This window comes from Mus caroli, chromosome 6 (genome assembly GCF_900094665.2).
Source record: "Mus caroli chromosome 6, CAROLI_EIJ_v1.1, whole genome shotgun sequence".
NCBI lineage: Eukaryota > Metazoa > Chordata > Mammalia > Rodentia > Muridae > Mus > Mus caroli.
The window spans coordinates 29703802-29705420 of NC_034575.1; the positions used below are offsets into that span (position 1 = coordinate 29703802).

The 1619-nt window shown below is 51.6% G+C and overlaps 1 protein-coding gene across 1 annotated transcript in view; it reads left to right on the forward strand.

Moving 5' to 3' along the window:
• Positions 1–276: 276 nt before the first annotated feature.
• The window catches only part of Stra8 (stimulated by retinoic acid 8), an 18712-nt gene continuing 17369 nt past the window's right edge, over positions 277–1619 (forward strand). The window contains exons 1-2 of the mRNA XM_021165627.2: positions 277–299; positions 752–1169. The gene's annotated coding sequence lies outside the window, so the exon portion shown is untranslated. The remainder of the gene's footprint in view (positions 300–751; positions 1170–1619) is intronic.

Consider the following 1619-nt stretch of genomic DNA (forward strand, 5'->3'; position numbering starts at 1 on the left):
TGTGACCCACCATTCCCACTGAACAGTTTTCATTTTGTTTAAAATCCACAATCTACCAAAACCATTTGAAAGATGACACCAGGACTCGCTAGAGTCGAATTTAAGGGACCCTTTTGCATACTTTAGAAAGGGGCTCCTTTCTAGCCAGTCACAGTCACCGTGAGGTAGATCCTGGATTGGAAACCAACTTCTGGTGCTACCAAAGTCGAGGCTGCAGCTGCTACCTCAAGTGACCTCCGTTTAACCTCTGTGGAGGGGGGGGGGGTGAGGGAGGGCGATGGTGAAGCAGCTCACCTCAGGTCAGACTGCAGGAGGCACCTCCCTCCTATTCACAGGCTGAGCCTCTCGCCTTCCAAGGGGCTTTTGCTTGCTTTCCTTTCTCTACAAGAGTGTGCTGGCCCTCCTAGTGTGCCAGTGTGATGTGGTGGCGCTCGTAGTGTGCCAAACTGATGTGGTGATGTCAGGACCATTACAGATATCTCAAGATGCAAGGGGGAAAAGCGGTTTAAAGATAATAGCACATCTGATTTAAGGCGGAAAATGAGTTGTAGTCCCTCAACCTGGAGAAAACTTGTTGCTTACTACAAACAACTCAACACAACCTCTCTCTCTCTTTTCTTCTCTGCATTTTAACTCCACCTTTAAGGTTCTCTTCTCTGCTTTTTTAGCCAGGAATCCCCCATTCCCCTCTCCTATTTTGCACCTTTTCCCTCTCACATCTTCATTTTTCTCTTTCTTTTCCTTGAAACAGGGGACTGCTACTGGGACCTTGAAGATGGTTCCTCTATCGCTCAAGAGAAAGTTATAGGTGGCATTGCCCTGGTTGAGGGGTGTAAGAACTGGCGCTAGCCACCTGGATGGGGTGAGAAGGTCATCTCGCTCCTTCCACACCCTCTTGCAACCTGTGGCAAGTTGTTACAATGTTTCCACCAATGTCCACGCTCCCCATTGGCGCCCCACCATGCATCCCCATTGGTCATGGTGGCAGGGACAGGGCTGTGATTGGTTCGCAGCCTGGGGTACCAGGTCAGTTTTTTACCTGAGGCAAGAGCCTCTCTTCTTATTCTGCGACGGGCAGTCGTGAGTGACTGACTCGTCAGGGCTTCGAGCAGCTTCCTGCGTGTTCCACAAGTGTCGAAGGTGCATGGTCCACCGTGGTGGCCTTAAAGGTAAGTACTCTCCTACCGTCTGTGTTCTGAGAGTAAAAGTGGGTGCTCGTGAATGCATGAACTGATTTAACAAGTAGTAGCCCTGTCAGTGGATATTTAATCTGTTTGCACAAGTTTGTGTGTGTGTGTGTCACCGGCGACTTAAGTGTGTGTGTGTGTGTCACCCGTGACTTCTAGAGTGTATGGGGAGGGTCAGCCGTGACTCCTAGAATGTGTATGTGTGTCGCCGTAACTCCCAGAGAGTGTGTGGGTCAGCCGCAACTCCTAGAGCTTCTGTGTGGGTCACCTGTGACTCCTTGAACTTGTGTGAGGATTACCTGCGACTCCTAGAGCGAGCATGGGGATCACCCGGGATTCCTAGGGCGTGCGTGGGGATCACCCGGGACTCCTAGGGCGTGCGTGGGGATCACCCGGGACTCCTAGGGCGTGCGTGGGGATCACCCGGGACTC